This window comes from Pogoniulus pusillus, chromosome 13, assembly GCF_015220805.1.
Source record: "Pogoniulus pusillus isolate bPogPus1 chromosome 13, bPogPus1.pri, whole genome shotgun sequence".
NCBI classification, from domain to species: Eukaryota; Metazoa; Chordata; class Aves; order Piciformes; family Lybiidae; genus Pogoniulus; species Pogoniulus pusillus.
The window spans coordinates 1,556,926-1,582,268 of NC_087276.1; positions in this window are offsets into that span (position 1 = coordinate 1,556,926).

A 25,343-nucleotide genomic window follows, 5' to 3' on the forward strand; every position below is an offset into this window, starting at 1 on the left:
CCACCACCTCCCTGGGCAGCCCATTCCAATGCCAATCACTCTCTCTGCCAGGAACTTCCTCCTAATGTCCATCTTAGACCACTCTGCCACAACTTCACACTGTGTCCCCTTCTTCTGTTGCTGCTTGCCTGGCAGAAGAGACCAACCCCACCTGGCTACAACCTCCCTTCAGGTAGTTGTAGACAGCAATGAGCTTCCTCTTCTCCAGGCTACTTTCAGTGAGATATCTCCAGTTTTCCTTGAGAAAACATGTAGAAAAGGTTCAAACTTATTTTGTTCTGTTTGTAGACAGCACCAAAGCAGCACTTGAAGCAGGTCTAGCCAGTAATCTGATTGTCAAGCAATTTACCTCCCTCCCATCATTAATATTTCACTTTGTACCTGCTTGAGTAGAGTTTTGCCCACATCTGTTATGCTCGGTTCATTACAAATAAATAAACTGGTTTAATAATTGAGTTTTGGGTCTTACACTACAATAAAGCTATCATCTGTATCTTATGCCTTTTATCCTCCTTTTATGTGGAGGATGGAAGTTCCTTTTGCAGAGGATTTCACAATTTCATTTTGTTTTCCTTGGGAAAAAAAAAAAAAAAAAAAAAAAAAAAAAAAAAAAGCCCCAAAAAGGTGTTTCTGGGTTTGGAATTTTCTCCAGGTACTGGAAGTACTGCCCTGGATCAAAATGTATGTCTGTTGGTGTAGTCAGGGGAGGCCCTTATGCAACAGGGCACAGTTTGGCAGAAGAGGCAAAAACATTGCAAACTGCTCATACACAGACATTACTCCCTCCAAAGCACAGAGGGGATGTAGCTTGTCTGGTGGCAGCAGTTTGGGGTTTGGTTTTGATTTAGCACATACAGTCTCCTAGATTAAGCATTCAGACTTCAAGTCTGTGAACCCCTCACTTAGGCCTATACAAATGTAGCCAACTTTTTTATGTTCTTCTCTTTCCTTCTTCCTCTTTCATCCCCTCTTCCTTCCCCATGCTTGCAGAGAAGCCTCTCAGACTTGGCAGAAGATGATGATGGGCCCCAGCCAGCTGCTACTTCAGATCCAGGTCCTGCTTTCAAGGCATAGTCTTGTAGCAGGGTGGGGTTGAATTGCAAGGTACAAATCTGATCTGAAGTGTGCAAGTCTCTGGGAGAGCACCCACGTCACTGGTGCTACATGGGGGGAGCCTCCTTACATGCTCACCACCCATCCAGGCTAGTGGAGACAGAGAGCTATCTCTTACTGAGCCAGATCAGATAGCATCAGAGCCGTGTTAGCAGGATGCTGTGCCAAAGCTAACACATCCCACATTTCTAAAACACACGGGATCAGGCAATGGCTTTTCCACTGAAATTGAGCTCGTGCTACTCTTGCTTTAAGTATGAACTGCAGCCAAGGATTGTGTAGTTCTGTTACCCAGTACTCTACCCTGTTTAGCAGGTTAGCTTTGCACCAAGATCTAAGGGAATAAACCCAGCAGCAGGGAACAGAGGAGGCCATTCAGCTTCCCTGGGTCTTCAGCTGGCAGCATTAATCCTCAAGGCTCCGGAGTCCCAGATCCTTTGCTCTCACAGGCATATTGCTTGTATGAATGAAAGAAATGAATGCTTGGATTGGATGGAGACAAATAGCAGGTCTGCATTAAGATCAGCTAAGCAAAACAGACCTAAATTTTAGCTGTTCAATTCGGTGTAATCAGCTAGCCTTTTCTTTAAGGCAGCAGGAATTAGCCGCAGCAGAAAGACTGGTGGAGCAAGCTGTCCCTGCAGAAATTGTAACACTTAAACCTCATCGAAATCTGGGAGAGCAGCTGTTGGTTTTGTCACACCTCCTGCCAGTTGGCACTCTAAAACTGCAGTCAATTTTCCAAGACTTCAGTAAAGCAGAGTACTGGATGCACAAGCAAATACACAAGGTAAACTTCACCCTTCCAGCAGTGCAGAGTCAGAGAGTTAAAAGCAGCTTCCTTGTGCATGTTCTACACAAAGTTCCATGCCTAGAGGCACTGCATTTGGCTTCCTGTACCTGTTTTCCTCTTTTACTTACCTGCAGTACTTCATTGTTGTAGGCCTTTTGACTTGTGAGAACAAGACCTACTATTCCCTCTGGGAGTTTCGCCGCTGCCCTCTTGATCCCTGTTACTCCCTTTTCTGTTTATCATTTTCCAACTACCTCTCCCATTCAGGTTGGGAAAGGAGGTAAAAGGCAAAACTGTTATCATGATTTTTCCCTCCTCCACAGTCTCTTTTTGAAATCATTTTGCACTTAGCAAGAGAAGCATCGCTGTAAGTAGCACCACTCTCGTGTCTTGAGCCAGAGAGGTTCGTTTAGAAAGGGGAGAGAAAGAAACCCACAGGCCAACCTAACAGCACAGATACCTGCACCATCTTCAGACTCAGATGCTGATGTAACCTGCCTGAATCTCTCCCTCTGAGTCTGCCTGCAGTTTATGCAAAACAAGTTCAAAATACTCCATGCCTGCAAGTCTCCTACACGTTTGGAAATTCAAATCCTTACAGAAGGCAGAAGTGGCTTTTGGACAGTGACAGTCGTCTCAGCAGCAGGTGCTACCAAACAGGTTGCTTCCCTACAAAGCAGCTCCCTTTTCTATCACCAACAGTCAGGTAACAACTGATACACTAATATTACAGATAGTACCTGTCTGCTCTAGGTGATCCTGCTCTGGCAGGGGGACTGGACTAGATGATCTTTTGAGGTCTGTTTCACCCCCTACCATTCTGTGAAACTAGAGGATGAGGCCAGACTCTCTGCAGTGGCCCCCAGCAACAGGGTAAAGGGGTGAAAGGCACAAACTAGAACCCCTGAGTTTCCAGCTGAACATGAGGAAAAACCTCACTCTGTGAGGGTGTCAGAGGCTTGGACTGGGCTGCCCAGAGAGGTTGTGAAGAGATTCCAAACCCACACAGACATTGCAATCCTTCACAACCTCTTCTGAGTGACCCTGCTTTAGCAAGGAGGTTCAACTAGATAATCCATCCCAAAATGTCCCTTCCAGCCCTCACCATGCTGGGATTCTGTAGGCTGGATTATATTTATTGAGTCACTTATTTATCAGTTTTTAATCCTTCCAATCTTTTTGCTTACCTTAATTGTTGAAGGAATCAGTTTGTGAATACAGCAATGGTCTCTGTATTAGCCTGAAAAAAATCTACTATTTCAGACTTGAACTGTCCTTCTGTAGGGTAACAGACATCTTCTTCCCTGCTAATGGGAAATTGTGACACTACTGCCTAAAAGGAGACTGCAGTGAGGTGACAGTTGGTCTCTTTTCCCACAGAACAAGTGAAAGGACAAGAGGAAATGGTCCCAGGTTGCACCAGGAGATGGTAGTAGGAACAATTTCTTACCCGAAAGGGTTTTCAAGCACTGGAACAGGCTGCCTAAGGATGTGGTAGGGTCCCCATCACTGGAGGGATTGTTTAGCCTGGAGAAGAGGAGGCTCAGGGGAGACCTTATTGCTGTCTACAACTACCTGAGGGGTGGTTGTGACCAGGAGGAGGTTGCTCTCTTCTCTCAGGTGGCCAGCACCAGAACGAGAGGACACAGCCTCAGGCTGCACCAGGGGAGATTTAGGCTGGAGGTGAGGAGAAAGTTCTTCCCTGAGAGAGTCATTGGACACTGGAATGGGCTGCCCGGGGAGGTGGTGGAGTCGCCATCGCTGGAGCTGTTCAAGGCAGGACTGGACGTGGCACTTGGTGCCATGGTCTGGCTTTGAGCTCTGTGGTAAAGGGTTGGACTTGATGATCTGTGAGGTCTCTTCCAACCTTGGTGATACAGTGACACTCTGATTTTAAAGACCTGTAGGAGGAAGTTGTTGCCAGAGAGAGTGATTTGCCATGGGAATGGGCTGCCCAGGGAGGCGGTGGGGTCGCTGTCCCTGGAAGTGTTCAAGCAAAGCCTGGATGAGGCACTTAGTGCCATGGTCTGGTTGCCTGGCTAGGGCTGGGTGCTAGGTTGGACTGGCTGATCTTGGAGGTCTCTTCCAACCTGGCTGATTGTATGATTCTATGTGGAGTCAAGAGACATGGTGACAGACTTGGTAGTGAAGGGTTAGGGGATCTCTGTGATCTTACGAGTCTCTCCCAACCAAAATAATTCTGTGGTTGTAAGGTTTAAGTGGCAATTGCATACTTCCTCATTTTGTCCAGCCACTTTTAACTTCCACAGGGTACAAAACAGCTGACTCAGAAGTCAGGCTCAAGAGAGATGGAAGTGGTCAAAAGAGGAAGGCAAAAAAATAAAAATATAATTTACTGAGCATTTTTCCTCCAAGCGAATCCCCTTTCCTGGGGGATGCAATGATGTGTGCAGCATGTGCATGCTTTTCTTTTTGAAGAATAAATAATTTTCAGGTGCAAGAAATTCAACTACAACAAATCTTTCAAACTGAAGCTACATTTTCTTTGTGTGATTAATACGCTACATTGCAGCTCGCTTATAAATTAAAGCAGAGGAATATGATGTACTGAGAAGGAGTTGTGTATTTTCCCTGCTAATGTAAATCATTTCCATCACACTTCATTTTTAATTTGAGTTAATAAAAGGTTGTAGGTTTCTTTGTGGTTTTAAACAACAACAAAACGGAACCAAAAAAAAAAAGAAAAAAAGAGGGAAGAAAGGAGAAGAAAAAGAAATATGAAAGGCTGCAAGCTTAAATGTTTATCAAAGGAAAAAACATGCTGGTCTGAAACTGCAGGAATTAAAATATAAGAAAGGAGAGTAAATATGATTTATAGTTGAGCCCTGAGAATTTAGAGACCTTCCATTCTAAATATGTCTGTGCTTGGCAGGAGAGGGCGGTAAGGGAAGGCATAGGTGAAGAAGTGGAAGGTCTGGAGCAAGAGTGCCCCACCAGAACCCAGGCCAGGAGTTTTATGAAGTGGGTTTAGCCAATTGCTAGCTAATTGTTGAAAGAAGTGCAGCCTGTGTGAATTAAAACCTTTGTGTCTGCATCAAGTATAGAGAAGCCCCAGCCAGCAGGATCCAACAGACTGTCTTGGGGATTGTATTTATATCAGGCACCCAAAGAATGTTGTTTTGCTTGGCGTTTCCTGCCTGACTGGTTCTCTTCCTAACAACCAAAGTTTGTTTGTCTCAGTTTAAGATGTTTACTTTTGCTATGATTGCAGCAGAAGCCCTCATCCTCTCAAGAAGCAATTTGCAGAAAACAATGCAGGGCAGGAAATCAACTCATAACAATGTCTAACAAACTGAGCCTGTAATGTTTCTGATGGGGACAGTGGCAAACTGATGAGTAATCTCCTAATTACACCAAAGGTATTTCAGTAAGCATAACAGCCTAGATGATGTTAAATTGACACCTCTGGCAGACAAACTTCTTAGTCACAGTTTATCACAAAAAGCAGCTGCCAACACCTACAGACTGGTCAGGCAATAAGCCTCGCTCAGTGTGACTAAACAAATGCAGGCCCTTTTTTTTTGCACCTTAAATTTATGTTGTAAACTCTTATTTATTTCATTTGACATTCCTAGCAAATTAAAGTTTTCCCTTGAAATCACTGGGGACTGCAAGAACAGAATCAATTCCTAGACTGAGACCCAGACCCAATGGTGAAGTCATAGAATCATAGGATAATAGAATCAACCAGGTTGGAAGAGACCTCCAAGCTCATCCAGTCCAACCTAGCACCCAGCCCTAGCCAGTCAACCAGACCATGGCACTAAGTGCCTCATTCAGGCTTTGCTTCAACACCTCCAGGGACAGCAACTCCACCACCTCCCTGGGCAGCCCATTCCAATGCCAATCACTCTCTCTGACAACAACTTCCTCCTCACATCCAGTCTAGACCTCCCCTGGCACAACTTGAGGCTCTGTCCCCTTCTTCTGTTGCTGCTTGCCTGGCAGAAGAGCCCAACCCCACCTGGCTACAGCCTCCCTGCAGGCAGTTGCAGACAGCAATGAGGTCTGCCCTGAGCCTCCTCTTCTGCAGGCTGCACACCCCCAGCTCCCTCAGACTCTCCTCACAGGGCTCTGCTCCAGGCCCCTCCCCAGCCTTGCTGCCCTTCTCTGGACACCTTCCAGCACCTCAACATTTCTCTTGAATTGAGGAGCCCAGAACTGGACACAGCACTCAAGGTGTGGCCTGACCAGTGCTGAGCACAGGGGCAGAAGAACCTCCCTTGTCCTGCTGCCCACACTGCTCCTGAGCCAGCCCAGGATGCCATTGGCTCTGCTGCCCACCTGGGCACACTGCTGCCTCAGGTTTAGCTCCACTCTACCAGCACCCCCAGCTCCCTCTCTGCCTGGCTGCTCTGTCCGCAGCCTGTAGTGCTGCTTGAGGTTGTTGTGGCCAAGAAAAACATATTTGCCATGAATTTGAATTGTTAAAGGAAGATTTGCAGATAGGAATGCACACTTTTCATGCTATCTGCAAAATCAAATAATTTGAGTAAATATTAGTTCTAGTTTGGATGTTAAGCTGAAACTGAGGCACAAAGTGAATATGCCAACTTTGCTAAAGTTGCAGTGTTGTATCTCAGCCCTGTGGAAGATCCAGTGCAGCTAATTCAATTTTTCTCATTTATTTCAGTGAGCTCAGGACCAAATCCCTAGGTTTCACTGACAAGCAACTATCAGAAAACACCAAGTCTGCACACACCAGCTTCTAGTGGAGAGGGGAGACACAGCCTGGATAGAAAGCCCAGGCTTTGAAAGCAGAAAGAATGATCCATCACATGAGACCTAACATCTGTTCAGAGGGATACAGTTCAGTCAGAAAACAACACTTTAGTCTTCCTCAACAAACCAAAACATTCAAATGTTTCTCACAAGTCCATGTCCAAATTCTCTGTTCACAAACAGCATCCTGGGAAGCAGGATACTTTTCCTACTTAAGGCTCTTGTGAGCACCTCACTGATCAGGAGTCCTCTTGAAACATTTACTATTGATCACAATTGCAGTGTGACAGTTTGGAAACATCCCACAAGCCACTCAGGTATTTCCAGCTGTAGGGCTTTGGTGATACAAACACAACAACACACAGCCCTCACAAGAAGAAACTACATCAAAAAAAGCCTAGGCTGTCAGAGAGTGACAGGATGGGGGGAATGGAGCAAAGCTGGAGGTGGGGAGAGTGAGGCTGGACATGAGGAGGAAGTTGTTGAGCATGAGAGTGGTGATAGGCTGGAATGGGTTGCCCAGGGAGGTGGTTGAGTCCCTGTCCCTGGAGGTGTTTCAGGCCAGGCTGGCTGAGTCTATGGGCAGCCTGCTCTAGGGTAGGGTGTCCCTGTCCATGGCAGGGGAGTTGGGCCTAGATGATCCTTGTGGTCCCTTCCAACCCTGACTGATTCTGATTCTATAAACCTCTTCTGATAGCAAACCAAGAATAAAGAGACTGAGTACATCCTTTCATCTTTCCAAGGCTAAATAAAGAGTTGATCAAATTAGTTAATTTTCAGAGATTTTAGACTTCTAGAAGTCATGCTAAATTCTCACAGAGTTTAAAGCAATTTGACCTATAGAATAGAAAACTCTGCAGAAATAGAGGTATTGGCAGGTTTAATAATGTAGAGAAGAGCCAGAGCAGGACTGCTCCAGGAAGAGAGAGAGCCTGAGGAAGACCAGAGCATCAGGGGAGCTGTGTCCTTCCCAGCAGGGTGCAGCCCCGTTGTTTCCAAGCTGGGCAAGCAGAGCACGGTGGTGACAGTAAGTCTTATCAACAGTCCAAGGATCATCAGGGAAAGGCAGGGTAACAAGTGATGGATGAGTTTAACCAACAAAATCCAACAATCTAGGAAGAGCAAAGAAATAGACTGAAAGACTATCACAGAAATCATAGAATCAACCAGGTTGGAAGAGACCTCCAAGATCATCCAGTCCAACCTAGCACCCAGCCCTGGCCAATCAACCAGACCATGGCACTAAGTGCCTCATCCAGGCTTTTCCTGAACACCTCCAGGGACAGCACTAAGTGTCCCAGCCAGGCTTGGCTTCAACACCTGCAGACACACAGACTCCACCACCTCCCTGGGCAGCCCATTCCAAAGCCAATCACTCTCTCTGCCAACAACTTCCTCCTAACACCCAGCCTAGACCTCCCCTGCCACAACTTGAGACTGTGTTCCCTTGTTCTGTTGCTGCTTGCCTGGCAGAAGAGACCAACCCCACCTGGCTACAGCCTCCCTTCAGGTAGTTGTAGACAGCAATGAGCTCTGCCCTGAGCCTCCTCTGCTGCAGGCTGCACACCCCCAGCTCCCTCAGCCTCTCCTCACAGGGCTATGTTCCAAGCTCCTCACCACCTTCATCGAACCTCTTAAGGTGTGGGTGTTGGTCCCAGGTGAGGCTGGTCAGGACACTCCAGACCTATTGGTGTGCTTGGGCCCCTGACAAGTAATGTGATTGAATATTTAAAGGAATAGCAAGGAAAATAGCAGAATGTTTCCTCTTAAAGCATATTTGTTATTCTTCTGGGCCTTGCCACCCCTTCTCTGTCTTTTTCACACTCTAAAAATGGGAAACAGATCCAGGAGAGATGATTGTCCTTCACAGAAAACATGGACCTCCATCTGAATCCTGCTTGACAGGGTTAGAGGATGTAAGGAATGAGGCAGGACATTGCCCAGGGATGAAAATCATTTTGGAGCATTTGCCACATACTGCATAACCTGGAAGCACCTCTTTAATTCCAGACAGAGCAGAACATAAGACTATCTGAATGTGCTCACACAGGCAGGACCATAACAACAAAAGCTAATAGATCCATTCCTAATTTGGTATTTGCAACTAAACATTATTTAGCAATCACTCGATAGAGATACTGTGGCCACTAAAGTGGATTAAAGTACCTTTAGCTGCATACTGTCACTGATAGTTCTTTTTGGCACTCTTCTAAGAGCCAGTGCTCACGAGAAACCTCCCAAGGACACTGTCTCATGCTATGACTCAGTGTTTCCTTTCCTAAGAAGAGCTGCATTCCACTTGCGCTCTAAGTTTCACAGCAGCCTGTGCCAGAGCTAAGCTATGCACGGAGCATAGACCCTGCTTTGCAGGTAGATTTACTACTACACAAATCACTTAGTGCTCTCCAAGGAAGCTCTGAAGGCTTTAATATTAGAATCTTTCTCCAAGGCCTGGCTTTGGTACCGACATTTGATTAAAACTAATTGAAGTCTAAAGTGCCTGATGTGCATTTTGTCTCCATGAAGCAGACCTCTTTGCATTCCATGGAAGATCACTGACATGTCAGGGTGCCATTTGATTCAGTTTGGTTCAAAGACGTCCCAGTGAAATTTCTCTTTTTGCCTAGCCACTCTTTGCCCCCCATGGGCTGTGTTTATGCACTCTGGCAGGTGCTCAGGGCCTGAAGGTTTAGACAGATTTCATTACCTGAGGTCGGTGTTGCACAAACACAATTCACTGGCAGTAGCCAGTCCACTGGGCCATTCCTTCGCTTTGTTCCCACCTTCCAAGAAGCTGATCACAAACCATTTTCAGCAGGTTTTGTTCCTTAATGCAAAGGCATTCTTCAGTACCCCAAACCCATCATTAACTACCTTCCCCTTCAGGTATTCTCTACTCTTTCCCAGGTATTTTGTTCAGCAGAAATTCACTGAGGCATAGCAGTGTCACAGTCAGTGAATGTTAATTATCTGAATCCAAGGAAGCTGTCTTAAAGTTGTAACTGGGACAATTATGGCCTTTTAACTGAAAACAATGGGATTATGTGTTGGGGACTCATCTCAAGGCTTCCTTGGTTTAAGTCCCTATTGATACAGAGAGGAAAGATCACCTTTATCATAAAAAGCATCATTGTTGCCTGAGATAATTTTAATTCTAAAGAGAGTGGAAGTGGCTTGGTTTACTTGAGAGCAGGGAAACAGGGACAGAAAAGCAAAACCTTGATCACGCCACAGGTCTCCTACACTCAGAATTTGTGAAGAACATATGAACAGGATCATGAATGAATATGGGATTTAAAATTCAGCCTAAAATTGATGTAAATGATTTTTATCAGAGCTGCTTCCTGAGTGGTCAGGGTTGCAGTTGCTTGCTCAGAGTGCTAACTGGCATTTCTTGCCTATTTGCTTTCTCACACAACAGAAGGCATCCTAAGCAGAATGCAAGGTGAGTCTCTTTAAGTAGTGGTAATGTGCTAGTTTGAAGCAGGCTGGAATGTTTTGGTGAGAAGAACTAGATTACAGGCTGTGAAAGGGAAACAATGGTGATGGCTACTGCACTCATAGGCTTGCTGAGATGTATGGGAACAGGACATAAAAACATTAGATAATCACTCTCCCTGGGGCTGCTGGCTGAGCTGCATCTCTCTAACCTCACTCTCCATTTTGGGCTAAGCCACTTTGCTTCCTAACCCTCTGGACAAACCTCCATACTTCCTTGGGACTGGGGTAAGGTTGAGAGGTGTAGAAGGAAGGTGCAGGGGTGGTTGAGAGCCCCTCCTGGGGACTCAGGTTTCTGGGAGGGGAGTTGTGTTTCTGTATTACCTTTTCCCTTGTCTATTTCTGTCTATAACTGTATATACTGTAACTATCTGCTTGTCTATTGTGCCAGCTGTAAATATAAGCTTCATTCAATTTCCAGAGCTGGCTGAGTCTAGTCTGGGTGATTTCTAAAGTGTGGAGGGACAGGGAACACCCAAACCATCACAGGTAATGACATCCAAATTACAAATATAATCCTCTGATTTTGTGCAACAAAAAGCTTTTATGAAGTCTTCCAAGCAGCAGTCCTGCTCATTTGCCTTCGTCTTTCCTTCCTCCCACCTTGCTCCTACAGAGCAGTTCTGTCTTCTATGCTTCAGGCTTCTGTTTCCCACTGCATGAGAAGCCTCTGCCTTCTCCAGCCAGATTCCAGAATCCTATATCTAGTAACGATTCTTTACACCTGCCCATAATTAGTGTGCTGCAGGCTATCCAAGATTCAATCTATTACTGCTTTAACAAGTTTTTACCACACTTTAGGCCACACAGTAGACCTCCCTAACCCATTTCCCCCTTCTTTTGTTTCCCCTTTACCTTCACAAAATGCAAATAGGGCACTCTTAAGGTCTCATAAGGGGCCACGTCAAGCTAACTTGGGACCATCACTGCACTTCCCTCACAACTCACACAGGGAATATCTGCAACAGTTTTCTATTTGTCTCTGTAGACTGCAACTCCCACAGAGCAAAACCAAAAAACTAGTAAGAGACTTGCTACAGCCTCACATTTCACCATTGTGATTTGTTGGCACATTTTGGTGATAGGCATTTAAGATACATTATTCCTCATCATTGCTCTGAATTAGCCATAAATGAGCTTTACTTCAAGCTGGATATTTCAGAATTAATGGTAGATAACTGAGAGACAAATTAATAATAGATTACTTGAGCACAAGTCACACAAAGATTAGCTGAGGGAACTGGGGTTGTTTAGCCTGAAGAAAAGGAGGTGGAGAGGAGACATTCCCACTCTTAACAACTACCTGGAAGGAGGTTGGAGCAAGATGGGGGCTAGTCTCATCTCCCAGTGAGCATGCAATGGGACAAGAGGAAATGGCCTCAAGTGGTGTTCTGGGAGGTGGAAGTCAGATATGAAGGAAAAATGTCTTCATGGAAAGGATTTTCAAACCATGGCACAGCCTGCCCAGGGAAGTGGTTGCATCACCATTCCTGGAGGGATTTAAAAGCCTTGTAGACGTGGTGCTGAGGATGATGGTTGAGCAGTGACCTGGCAGTGTTGTGTTGATGATCAAAGGCCTCTTTCAAACCATTTGATTACATGATACTATTCTGTCATAGAAACTGGTGCATCTGTTTGTCAAGCCTCTTCCATGTAGGTCATCTGAGCCCTATAAAACCTCTACTGAAAGACCAATCAGATATTGAGGATAACTTTCATTTTTCTTCATACAAGTCACTGACTTTTTTCTGAATACCTACTGTTGAGCCTGGAACAGAAAACAGCCAACTGTGGATTTACTGGGAAAGGTAGGGAAGAGAGAATTAATTATTCTCCTGCTAGCCCACAGCTGTGAAATCTCAATTGGTTCTGCTACTTTTTAGAAAAAGAAACCTGTTAATAAGTCTTTTCTGATGACTTGTTACGTTAGGTAAATCTGCTTACTGCCTGTTACAGTAATATTATTGCAATACCAAAGCACTGCACACTCTTTTTGCTTACAACACTACTCTGATGCAGATATTGTCCCCATTTTAGGTATGGGAAAAACAAAGCATAGAGAGCCCAGATTGGATACAAGTCACATTCCAAATCAAGCTCAATCATAGAATCATAGAATCATAGAATCAGTCAGGGTTGGAAAGGACCACAAGAATCATAAAGGCCCAATCCCCTGCCATGCCCAGGGACACCCTACCCTAGAGCAGGCTGCACACAGCCTCAGCCAGCCTGGCCTCAAACACCTCCAGCCATGGGGCCTCAACCACCTCCCTGGGCAACCCATTCCAGCCTCTCACCACTCTCACGCTCAACAACTTCTCTTCCCATCCAGTCTGAACCTACCCACCTCCAGCTTTGCTCCATTCCCCCAAGTCCTGGCACTCCCTCACAGCCTCAAAAGTCCCTCCCCAGCTTTTTTGTAGCCCCCTTCAGATCCTGGAAGGCCACAAGAAGGTCACCTGGGAGCCTCCTCTTCTCCAGCCTGCACAGCCCCAACTCTTTCAGTCTGTGCTCACAGCAGAGCTGCTGCAGCCCTCTCAGCATCCTCCTGGCCCTGCTCTGGACACTCTCCAGCATCTCCACATCTCTCTTGTCCCAGAGGCTCCAGAACTGGATGCAGTACTGCAGGTGGGGTCTCAGCAGAGTGGAGTAGAGGAGGAGAATCCCCTCCCTGGCCCTGCTGGCCACACTTCTGCTGCTGCAGCCCAGGCTCTGGTTGTCTTTCTGGGCTGCAAGTGCACACTGCTGGCTCATGCTGAGCTGGCTCATACTGAGCTTCTCATGTTGAGCATCCATTAGCCACTGGGCATCAATTTCTTCATGAACCAAGCCCCCCACATCAGTGGCCACTGCTTTCCATTAACAGCATTATGCCAATCATCTAATCAGCCATGAAAGTTTCCTTTTCTCTGTGGCAGTTTTCTCACATTAAAGAGCAAATTTACTTGTAGGTTTCCAAGGGGTTTTTTTGTTTGTGAGGCTTTGGGGTTTTTGTTTTGCTAAATCTAAATTATGATTGACTAGGCTGTGGGATAGTGCGTGGAGAAGAGCTAAGCACTTTGAGGTGTCAGGAAGAGTCAGAAACCAAGTGAGAATCAAGATGTAAATGGCACTAGGAGCAGAAAGCAGTAAGGACTGCTGCTTTTTGTAAGGGTAAAGGTTCATTTGGCAGGAGAGAAAGTTTAGAGGTCTCTTAAAGCAGAGTTGCTGAGAGTTCAGTGGGAGGCTTGAAAGTGTGACATAAACCCTTCACCTTGTGTTGCCACTTTGACTGCCATTTCCACAGCAGACAGCTTCCTCTGGCCTTGATCCAGCAGAGGAGACAGCGTGAGAATGTGTTTCCTGGGCACTGCCGAGGCATCCAACGATGTCTGCTGCATAGCCATAACTCAGCTGAATGTGTGACACCTCAGCAGAGAGGCAAGGATGCATGACTACTGCGGGTGAGATACATGACATACTGTCCACAGCCTACCCTTCTTTTATTTCCTCTGCAACAGTTGACCTTTTTGAAGGTAAAGAGGCCTACTTTCTCTGTCTGCCTTTTTCCAAGTGCCTGGAGTCCTGTATACCCCTAAATTCCTCTCCCTCTGTGGTTTGAATGGGAGAGGAAAAGGCACAAAAAGACCTGTTCCCCCCTGCCCTGCAGGCGTGAAGGGGGGGAGCAAGGGGCCCTTCCAGCACGAGGGGTGCCTGTGCAGTGCCCGCACTGGGATCGGGCTGGGATTGGCTGTGGTCTTTGCACCCAGGTAACTCTGCTCTGTGTCTAGGGAGGGTATAAGTATTGGGGGACTTCCCGCTCTTGGAGTTCCCACTTTGGAGTTCACTCCTGCCTGAGCGTTCCTGCTTGCCTGAGCCCTCTCCCCCTGCCTGGGTAGATTGCACAGCAGGAGCCCGGCGCTCTGCTCCGAAGGAGGCTTCACCCATTGGCGCCTATTAAGGTCTTAATGACTCTCCTGCAGCTTCTGAAAGAGAACCCAAGGGGACGTGCAGCTGGACCCTTTTCAGCCAGCCTGACTGTGAGTTATTTGGCTCAGCTTTATTATTAAGAAAAAACCCCACTATAATTTAATAGCTAAAGCCTTTTCCATCTTCTGCCTTCCAAAATAGTCAAATTATCTATGGCATCCTGTAGATTTTCTCAATGAACTGAATCTGCTAATTAAAACTCAATTAATTTCTGTATCTAGTTTTGGGGGTGGGTTTTGGGGAAAATAAAATAACTCTATTTTTCTATAAATCCCTGACTTGGCCACACTAATTCCCTGCCTCCACAACACCAAGGCTGTCTGTGGAGCTGATTCTTTTTCCTCAGTGGCAGAGCTCTTTCCGTAGTGACCATTCTCTCCTGAGCAACGTGCCATGGCCAGACCCAGCTTACACAGAGGGGTAGAGCTTAACCACATGAAGAACACTTTGAGCCTGCTATGTCAGTCAGGCTCTTTGTCTGGTATTAGGATTAATAAAAACATGTCCTTGAGAAGCTAGAAAATAACTATGCCTTGTACTATTCAATGAATATGTAATTTTCTCTTAAGCACTGGTCAGGATTATGAACAAATAGCTGGATGTAGAGAAGGAATTATACTGAGCTCATTAAAAATAATTTGACAGAAAACACAGAATTCACTTCCACAAAACCAGGGCATAAGTGAAATAATAAAACACATTGTCCTTTTTTTAAGCAATTCAATGTTATTTCTCTTTTATTACTGGGACATTTATGATACATCTTATGTGCCTTGATAAAAACCTCTATCTTACAAGCACGCTCAGCATTTGCTCATGGTAGAAGTGGTAAAGACAACAATTACCTGCAGGTTGCAGTTGTGAATGTTCCTTACAGGAATCCCCAAATATGATTCTTTAGTTATTTTAAAGTACTATGAAAAATTCTAGATTGGTAGGTGGCCTAGTTCAACAGACAATGTTTATTTAAACATAGAATCAACCAGGTTGGAAGAGAGCTCCAAGTTCATCTAGTCCAACCTAGCACCCAGCCCTAGCCAGTCAACCAGACCATGGCACTAAGTGCCTCATCCAGACTTTGCTTCAACACCTCCAGGGACAGCAACTCCACCACCTCCCTGGGCAGCTCATTCCAATGCCAATCACTCTCTCTGACAACAACTTCCTCCTCACATCCAGCCTATACCTACCCCAGCACAACTTCAGACTGTGTCCCCTTGTTCTATTGCTGCTTGCCTGGCAGAAGAGGTCAACCCCCACCTGGCTACAATGTCCCTTCAGGTAGTTGTAGACAGCAATGAAGTCACCCTTGAGCCTCCTCTTCTGCAGGCTGCACACCCCCAGCTCCTTCAGCCTCTCCTCGTAGGGTTTGTGTTCCAGGCCCCTCACCAGCTTTGTCGCCCTTCTCTGGACACCTTCCAGCATCTCAACGTCTCTCTTGAATTGAGGAGCCCAGAACTGGACACAGCACTCAAGGTGTGGCCTCAGCAGTGCTGGTACAGGGGAAGAATAACCTCCCTTGTCCTACTGGCCACACTGTTCCTGATGCAGGCCAGGATGCCATTGGCTCTCTTGGCCACCTGGGCACACTGCTGGCTCATCTTCAGCCTACTGTCTATCAGTACCCCCAGGTCCCTTTCCTCCTGGCTGCTCTCAGCCACTCTGTCCCCAGCCTGTAGCACTGCTTGGGGTTGTTGCAGCCAAAGTGTAGAACCCTGCACTTGGCCTTGTTAAATCTCATCCCATTGGCCTCTGCCCACCCTCTGCAGGGCTCTCCTACCTTCCAACAGCTCCACATCTGCTCCTAGCTTGGTGTCATCTGCAAACTTACTGATGCTGGACTCAATCCCCTCGTCCAGATCATCAATAAAGATATTGAACAGGACTGGGCCCAGCACTGGTCCTTGGGGAACACCGCTGGTGGCAGCTGCCAACTGGATGTGGCACCATTCACTACCACTCTCTGGGCTTTGCCATCCAGCCAGTTATGATCTGCCCTTTACCAGATGGTTGTGCTGGTTGTATCTCTAGATGGCCAATTGGTATTTACTTTACAATTCTTGTACTAAGACTAAAGAATAGTATATTTAGCTATTTATCTAATCCATGAGTCTCTCTTTCACACTTGGGTAGCCTATTTGATATTGAGTTTATTGTAGATAACTATCCTGTTAAAGCTAATTGAAATATGCATTTGGAAATGTTCATTAATACCATTATCATTAATTGGTTCTTACCTGAGTCTCACTGCTCAGGGACTCTTCTGATTAAATGACAGATTGCAGCTAGCCATTTTTTAAAGCAGAATTTCAACAGCCTCCATACGTTGTAAGTGAAGTTTGATGGGTCAAATCCTGTTCTATTGATCTAAAAGCAAAGCTGCAGTTTTTAGGCTATTCTTACTTTACACCAAGATATCAGGGCTCAGAATTGATGCTAGTTTGTTTATGTCTAAGCATCTCAATCTTTGGCAGAAAGTATACTAAATTAATTCCATTTTGCTTTTTACTACTGAAGTGCCTACAGAAACATCCTGGAGAAGCCTATACTTTGCTTAATTCACAGCAGTCTCACACACCTGAAGATCTCTCACTAAGCCTTCATCAAAATGGACCTCACTCATTCATTCCAACGTTCTGGTGATGCCTCTGAGTTTAGCTGTCATCCAACAGTGTAGTTCTGGCACTACACAGCAACTGAGAGGCCAAATGATGCCAGCTGAAGACCTAGCCTTGGGAATATAGAGGCACAGGTGTGTCTGGAATGGTCATGCATCAGGTGCTGCATGTTCAATGGCCTTTACACCTTTAGTTGCACCTGCAGAGCACTGCTAAGCTGTCAGTCTGTAACACAAAACAAGCCAGTAATTGGAATAGCAGCTGGCTTGTGACCCATTAAGACTCTCCCCCATACAGCTCGACCTCCCCAGATTGTTTCTGAGTGTCTAAGTGAAACACTTTCTAAAAAGGACAGGCAAAGGAAACCACAGGAGTCACACTAAACCCCTGGAACAGAGAGTTTATTCACTTCCAGCAAGCCTGAATGAGTGCTCAGATCACAATGGCTGTTGGACTCCCCAGCCTCCCCACAAGAATGAAACAGATTAAGCAGCATTTCTTCATACGCAAAGCTATAGCCTACCTGATTAAAAGCAAATGAGATTCTTGATCCAACTTGTAGGATTAAGTATCTCCTAGAGAGATGACATGAGTTCTACAACATTCTTCCTATTAATAATTTACTCATAAGAGAGTCCACACTGGGACTGACTATAAGTGCAAAAGAATTATTTTGTCTTGGTCAGCTTGTTGACTGACTTCTTGACTTCTCCGATGCACCATACAAGAGCTTGTCTGTTGCAGCAAAGGAAGCACATTTAACCATCCATCTGGTAAAGTCCTGCATGGCAGACACTTATTTTTTAAGCAGTCATCTCAAAGAACACAGAAGCCATTTGTAAACCCTCAGCCAAAACACCTGTAAGTCCTGGAAAAGAGAAACATGTGTGTGTGGCCCTATGCATGCATCTAAAAGGAGGAAGGAGGCTCTTAACTCTTAATCCTCTAAGAATTCTCCACGGGATTTCTGCATAGATTTTTATTTTAACTTGGAAGCTTCTATTCTGCTAAATGATATCTGAAGAAATATTTTTACACTTAAAAAACAAACCAAGCAAACAAATGAAAAAAAAACCCAAAGCAAGCCACCCATCCAGCCCCCAAATTAAAACACAACAAAATAGGCCAACAAACACAATCTACACACTCCGCTCTTCTTTCCCTTCCAAGACTCAACCTTAGATGTGTAACAGTCAAAAGCTGTACTGTGTAGGTAAATGACACAAGTTAGTCAGGTTTTTTTTCCAGCTGAAAAACACTTCGCTGAGACGGCAGCAAAATGCAACTTCAAGCCTGAAATCTGCTAAGCAATGAACAATATGTTATTTTAAACTTGGCAGATCTAGTCCTAGGGTATAATGAAAAACCTTCCCTCTAATAAAATTACCAGCAACAATTATCATTAATAGCAAGCTTTATAAGGAGTTCTGTTGCCCTCCTGCTGTCCCCTGCACCTGCTGACTGTCTGGCATAGCCTGCCTCCTGCCTTGGCCAGCTGTTTTAAATGGTTCTTCACCCAGTAAAGCTTTTTAATGACAACAGTTCTGGGAGAGTGGTTCTCCACCAAGTACACTCAGTGTGAAACTGCCCCTCTTTGTCCTTGTGACCCATAAAGGAAGCTTAACTCACCTCTTTTCCTCATATTGGTCCAAGCTTCTAGTTTAGAGGTAGCTCTTTGCAGCACATCATCATCCCAAATCAGTAGTAAGCACAGTGGAGTCCATCACAGAGGAAAACTGCCAAAACAACTTTGGATCAAACTATTCCAGTGATTCCCACCTCATCCTCACTACCACAATGACTGTAATTGAAGAATGAAAACATAGCTTGATTTCTCAGGCTTTGCTGCTCCCCAGGTACTACAAAATTTAATTGGCCAGGCTGTGTTCACAACCCATGTTTTACCAAGTGAGCAGCAGATTTAACACAGAACTTGTTCTGACAAAGAGAGTGGAATTCACCTTATCTCAGCCAAGTGAGCTGATTTGGAAGTAGCATCAGGGCAGACTCAGGACTCAGCAGCTGCGATACGGAATCCTGGCAGAGCAGGAGTTGGAAGTAACCTCTGGAGATCATAGTATCATAGTATCATAGTATCATCAGGGTTGGAAGAGACCTCACAGATCATCAAGTCCAACCCTTTACCACAGAGCTCAAGGCTAGACCATGGCACCAAGTGCCACGTCCAACCTTGCCTTGAAGTGCCCCAGGGACGGCGACTCCACCACCTCCCCGGGTTAAGACAGAGATCACCTAATCCAACCTCCCTTCTAAATCAGAGTCACCCAGAGCAAGCTGCACAGGATTGCAATGTCCAGGTGGGTTTAGAATCTCTCTAAAGAAAGAAACTCCACAACCTCTCTTGGTAGCCTGGTCTAATGCTCTGGCACCCTCACAGTGATGAAGTCTTTCCTCATGCTCAGATGGAATTTCCTATGTTTCAGTTTGTGTCTATTACCCATTGTTCTGATGCTGGTCACCACTGAAGAGTCTGGCTCTGTCCTCTTGACCTTCACCCTTTTAATATTGTTGAGCATTGAGAAGACCTCCTCTCAGTCTTCTCCAGGCTAAATAGCCCCAAGTCTTTCAGCTTTTCTTTCTAAGAGAAATTCTCCAGTCCTCTTATCACCTTTGTAACCTTCCCTTGGACTATCTCCAGTAGTTCCATGTCCCTCTTGATCTGAGGAGCCTAGATCTGGACACAGTACTCCAGATGCAGTCTCACTAGGGCAAAGTGGAGGGAGAGAAGACCCTCTGTGCTAATTTGAAGCAGGCTAGAATGTTTTGGTGAGAGAAAGTAGATAGTTGGCTGAAAAAGGAAAACAATGGTTGTGTCTCCTTCCCTCATCAGTCTCGCTGAGAACTGTGTGAACAAGAAGTAAACATTAGATAACATTCTCCATTTTGTTCTCACTTTGCTTTTGCCTTCAGACCTAGCCACATCTCCTTAACCTCACTGCCACTAACCTTACTCCTTAACCTCTTGGCTGCACCTCTTTTCTTCCTGGGAACTGGGGTAAGGTTGAGAGGGGCAGGGAGAGGTTCAGGGGTGGTTGAGAGCCCCTCCTGGGGACTCAGGTTTCTGGGAGGGGAGTTGTGCTTCTGTATTACTTTTCCTTTGTATATTTATGTATATAGCTGTATATATTGTAAATAGCTGCTTGTATATTGTGCTGCTGGAAATAAATAGCTTCATTTATATTCCCAGAGCCCGTCTGAGTTAGCTGGGGCATTTCCAAAAGTGGGGGGGGGGGGGGGGGGGCGGGTAACAGCCTAAACCACCACACCCTCCCTCAAGCTGCTGGTCACGCTCTTCTAAATGCACCCTAGGGTACCACTGGTATTCCTGGCCATGGGGGCATTGTGCTGGTTTATGGCAAAGCTACCTGCCAGGACTCCCACATCCCCACAGAGCTGCTTTCCAGCAGGTCAACACCTAATCTGTACTGGTAGAGGATGTTATTCCTCCCCAGGTGCAGGACTCTATGCTTGCCCTTGTTGAAAATCATGATGTTTGCCTCAGCCCAGCTCTCCAGCCCATCCAAGTCAAAAATATTGGGAAAATGGTTCCAATGAATGTTGAAGCTAGGCACAGAATACCCACACAACTGGAGGTGTGTGCCATTTTCATGCTTGCTGTAGACAGCAGATAGCATGCCCCTAGTTCAACAATCTGCCTCCTGTACAGCACTGCTTTTATTTGAGCCAAAGCCAGCAAGCCACTGGGCTCCCTGCCACCTAACAATAAGGAACACAAATTATAGCAGCAAATGGTCTTTTTAGCATAAACAATGTTTCCAACCTTCTCCAATTCTGCTTTTTGCTAATCCATATTTCCCATTTTAGGAGACTAATTCCCCTCATTCTCCTCCTGCTATTTGCACGATTGCAGCTGTCTGTACTGATATGCAGTGAATTACATGAAAATAAAGAATGAGCATATGAAAAGGATATGAAAACTACAACGGAACAAGACCCACATTACAGGACTCTCTTCCCCATTCCTGAGTACCAGACACAGGCTGCCTTTGTCTCCCACACTCAGCTGATATGGCACAATCCCAAACTCGTTTCACACAACAGGAATACCTCTGTTGGCTTCAACACATTTCAGAGCAGAGGTAAGGAATAAAAAGTTGTCACTGTCAGAAAACAGCTTTTTTACTGTGCATCAAGGAATCACTCAAATAGCAGCTTTAGCTAACTTGTAGAAGAATTTAAGGAGAAACAAGCTGTGCTGCACAGCCCTATCACTTCAAGGCCAGGTCTTTAATTTAGAAGCTTCTTTGTTGCTGACCACTCAGAGACCCATTTGATCTTAGAAGCTGTTTAGCCTGGGAAGAGGCAGGAAATATATCAACTTATTCCTGTATTAAAAGATTTGTTTGGCCTCCTTGCTCTGCCAAATTTCAAAGCTTTCCTCCTACAGCTTCTGCTGCTTTTTCCCTCTTGATAAAACTGATACTGACAATCAAGAGGAGAAAGCAAATGTGCACAGTCTTCTAATACTCAAAAGATAGAAAGCTACACAAACATCTCTATAGGAGTTTCATGTAAGACCATCTGACTCTATGCATGCACATGCAGGTTCTGCAATCTGTGCTAGCAAGTTACATCATGCTTTGCAGGGTTTCAGTTGTGGAACAGCCTGAATTCCCCTGCCTTGCAATAGTGTTATCAGATATTGGTTTGGAGGCTTAAAGTCCCTGATGCATTTTTTGATCAGATTTCAGCTGACTTTATGCTGATAGCAAGATAATACCAAAGACAGACAATTAATGAACCATAGAACAGAGGATACTCGGACGCTCATTTCCTGAGACATCCTTGGGACATCCTTTTCCTGAGTTGCCCTACCCTCATATTAACAAGGAATTTTCACACAACAGTGAGCAAAGTTTCTTTCTTTTTGCTGCCTTTATCAACAGACCAATCACTTTTATACTTTAAATGCCAAAATATGCATGTACCAGGGGACTTTGAGATGAAGATGTAATCTCAGTTAGGTGACACTACCATAGAATCATAGAATCAACCAGGATCATCCAGTCCAACCTAGCACCCAGCCCTAGACAATCAACCAGACCATGGCACCAAGTGCCTCATCCAGGCTTTGCTTCAACACCTCCAGGCACAGTGACTCCACCACCTCCCTGGGCAGCCCATTCCAATGCCAATCACTCTCTCTGACAACAACTTCCTCCTCACATCCAGCCTATACTTCCACCAGCGCAACTTTAGACTCTGTTCCCTTGTTCTATTGCTGGTTGCCTGGCAGAAGAGACCAACCCCCATCTGGCCTCAACCTCCTTTCAGGTAGTTGTAGACAGCAATGAGGTCTGCCCTGAGCCTCCTCTTCTCCAGGCTGCACACCCCCAGCTCCCTCAGCCTCTCCTCATAGGGTTTGTGTTCCAGGCCCCTCACCAGCTTTGTTGCCCTTCTCTGGACACCTTCCAGCACCTCAATATCTCTCTTGAATTGAGGGGCCCGGAACTGGACATAGGCCACCTTAGGCACGTGTCAGCTGTGCATATACACATGACATTTATGTTAGGTCATAAGGTAAGTGCACTAACAGACCTATGTAGTAACATGGTGCAAGAGTATCACAATAAACAGCTCTTGAAAGCCTTTTCCTACTTGTTACCAGTGATTTTTGGTTTGGGGAAAGGGGATTATCCTTTCTTTGTAACACAGAAACAAGACACAAATTCACATCCAGACTCTATTTTAAAAGCTCCAGTGCTCAGGAACATTTGGATTTGGGGGTTTTGGCTTACCACAAAGCCAGAGCTACCAGGTTGGGTTGGTCTCTTCTCTCACACAACCAGCTACAGAAGAAGGGGACACAGTCTCAAATTGTGGCAGGGGAGGTCTAGGCTGGATGTGAGAAGGAAGTTGTTGGCAGAGAGAGTGATTGGCATTGGAATGGGCTGCCCAGGGAGGTGGTGGAGTTGCCATCCCTGGAGGTGTTGAAGCAAAGCCTGGCTGAGGCACTTAGTGCCATGGTCTGGTTGACTGGCTAGGGCTGGGTGCTAGGTTGGACTGGATGATCCTGGAGATGTCTTCCAACCTGCTTGATTCAATCATTCTATGATTCTGTCAGAGTTTCAGGGTACATAGGTTTCATTTGCCTCTGATTTTGAAGAGTCATCACTGCCATGACAGTACACAATCCTGTTCTGTATTGTTCCCTTTAAAAAGTGAGGAACTTTAATGACAAATAATTAACTAAAAGAAAAATCCCAATGTGCCAATTTGCACATTGATGATGTTTCATTTTCCAGCTCTACTTCAGTGCTGAGTTGTAACATTTTTTTCCTGTCAAACTAATGTGTATCTGTTACTTCTAGCAGTTAGTAGGTGTATTTTCAACATAATTTAAACATCCTTATCAAAATATTACCTGTGGGAAGACTGATCACTTGTTGACAGGGTTTTAATCCTCCCAGAAATTAGCACTGCCTTGCATGCATCCTTTTTACAAACAGGGCAGAACTGAGAAAGCATTTGAGGACATATATAGATCACTGTGGCTGCCATCACCCTGGAACACCACTTAGCTAAGATCTCACTTGAAATTAGAAAGGGTAATGGAGTTGTTCTGATGGCACTGGAAGGTGATGGTGCTAGTGACAGATGTCAAAAACATCATTCTTACTGAACTCTCTTCACAACTGAGATTAAATAGAATAGTTTAATTGCACCTTGTGCTCATTGAAGTGTCTCTGAAGATAAGTAGGTAGGATTTTAACATCTACTCTACATTGCTGTAGTCGCACGTTAGAGCTTTGTTAGCAGAAAGGGATGAAATGCAGCTTCATTTTCTGTCTCCCAGAGACATTAGGAAAAAAGGAAAAGAAAAAACAAACAAACAAACAAAAATCCCAACCAAATAAAACAAAACAAAACCCCCAAACCAACAATCAAAGCAAAACAAAGAAACAAACCCCCCACAAACAAACAAATCCAACACATTGATTTATCTAATAGATTCCACTCAGGGAAGTAGAAATATGGCTTGAAAAAAGATCAGGCAGAAATATGACCAAACATTAAGATCCTCCAAGCTCAGAAGCTGCCTGAGGGATACAGTCTAAGGCTGTACATGGTGTCTCATTCTGGACAAGAGTTTGGCTCTACCCAGCAGCCTGGTTTTGGGTGCAGAGCCCTGGCAGCTACCTTTCTCCTGTCTGTGAACAGCAAGTTAAAGGCTGTAAGGGAAAGAAAATGACAGTCTGTAACATCAGTTCCAAGGCAACAGACAAAGGATCAGTTTAGTGCCTTTGTTCTTATCTGCAGTTCTGCCTGGTGTCTGGGAAATTCCTATTGACACCCTGCTCACACAGAAAGGCACTTCAGGTGCATATGGCACAAGTGCCACCTTCCCTTTTTATGGGTAACATTTACCTGCTGGCTTTGGCTACCCTATAAAGTGACATTTAAGAATGTTCTCAAGGGCTCTCTCCTCAGCAAAGAGAAAAAAAAATACTTGTAGCTTGGCTTCTATTGCTGCTCCAGTCACACAAAAGGAAAACAGGTATTTCACCAGAGCTCACTGCTAGCTAGCACCGGGGTTTCAGATTCAGCAGCACCACCATACCGAAAGGAAAACAAAAGAAAATGCAAGAAGAATCCAAGTTCTCTGGACCAAGGAGTCTTGAACAGCTACAGAAAAATGGGGGAAAGGATAGGAATTGAGTCTTTCACCCAGAATCTCTCTAGTCAGGATTTGCAGCAACAGGGGAAAAAACATTTACGCAGATGAGCTGGGGTAAGGGGAGGAGAAAATGCGAGAGGCTTGCAGAAGAAAACTGTGTTTGTTCATCAAAATTCTGTTCAGTTTGTAGCCAAATACCTTCATTTTATTTTTCAGTTAGTGGACAAGGGGTTTATGAAACGGTATGAGCTTTGCTTTCCTGCAGCTTTTAGCATAACACAAAACTAGCTGCAGCAAACTGGCAGATGCAGTTTTTATCAATAAAGCGCTGCTTAGAGGAGTTGAAAATCTTTTCCTTTCAGGCTTTCAAGTTCTTATTGTATACAATTGTTTTCCTCGGGGGATTATACCTGATCCCATGAAGCTTTCCCTGCCAAGACAGTCCAGCCGTATTGTGGAATGAGAGGAGACATTGATAGGCAGGGAGCACAAGAGAGATGGCGGCAGCTCTGGGCCCCTCTCTCCCAGCAGGGTTTGGCTGCTCAACCAGTAAGTGTCACCTGAGGATGGCTTAAAGGATCTGCAAAAGAGAGGCCAAATATTTAAAAAATGCAAGCCCTTTGCCACGTCTTTATGAGCCTTTCCCATCAAATAAAACAGATTCAACACTGTTTGCTTCCAAATGAGCTAGAAATGAAAATCACCTCAGTTACTGAAGCTGTGGGAGGTACAAGGGATATTTTATCTGCAACAGCATGAGAATGCCTATTCAAAGGTTCTCTTCGAGCTGTTTACAATGGACAAATCCTCAAAAGAAAACATAGTTTGTTAACTTTCATTTGAATACATCCTGCTCCAGCCAGCTAGTGCACTTAAAATGACACAGAGGTAGTAAATTGTTCTACTGATCAGTTAGCTGGTGTTTAACAGCTTGAGCTTATCAGGAAAG